Below are 1,100 nucleotides of genomic sequence, written 5' to 3' on the forward strand. Positions count from 1 at the left end.
GTAATGACGTCATTGCTCGTTGTCTTCAAATCAGATTATCTCGGTCAATATGCCCCACAAAAAAAAAACAGCAAGTTTGGCTGTGTTACAAACATCCAGAGGATTGCAACGAAACCAACCATGACTAGATACACGTCTGCTTAGTGTGTGTAATTAGACCAAACGCATCGTCAAAAGTTGATAGACACAGAATTCACGACACAAGCGGTTTACAAAATGTTTCGTGTTAGGCTATAGAAATGGATTTTATCAAAGAAAACGGCACTTCATTTGATCACTGGGACCGCCAGGATGAGAAATAAGAGCAAGATATCAAAATGTATGTCATATTTTTACCGTCGGATGTGAATGTGTCATACCTGTCATGGCAGAAAAAGTTTGTTGTTGTTTTTCGCTCTTCTCAAAGAAAAGCATGCAATTTTATCTCTGTATTAGCTATTTTAAATCGGACAACGGAGTTTGATTACCAACATTCTAATCTTTTGAAGGGTGTAAGACACATGTATTTTCAAGAATGGTTAATGTCATATTTCGCCGGATGTTGTCAAACAATCCCGATACCGGGCTTAATAGAGCAAGGGATCCTCAACAGGTTAACCTGTTAGGGCTAGGGGGCAGTATTTGCACGGCTGGATAAAAAAATGTACCCGATTTAATCTGGTTACTAATCCTACCCAGTAACTAGAATATGCATATACTTATTATATATGGATAGAAAACACCCTAAAGTTTCTAAAACTGTTTGAATGGTGTCTGTGAGTATAACAGAACTCATTTGGCAGGCAAAACCCTGAGACATTTTCTGACAGGAAGTGGATACCTGATGTGTTGTATTACCTTTAAACCTATGCCATTGAAAAACACAGGGGCTGAGGAATATTTTGGCACTTCCTATTGCTTCCACTAGATGTCACCAGCCTTTACAAAGTGTTTTGAGTCTTCTGGAGGGAGATCTGACCGAACAAGAGCCATGGAACGATGATGGCCCATTAGACACCTGGCGCGCGAGTTCATGTTGGGTACCCTCGTTCCAATACGTTATAAAAGAGAATGCATTCGTCCACCTTGAATATTATTCATGTTCTGGTTAAAAAAGGCCC

Source organism: Salmo salar, chromosome 18, assembly GCF_965601325.2.
Source record: "Salmo salar chromosome 18, fSalSal1, whole genome shotgun sequence".
In the NCBI taxonomy this organism is placed as follows: Eukaryota; Metazoa; Chordata; class Actinopteri; order Salmoniformes; family Salmonidae; genus Salmo; species Salmo salar.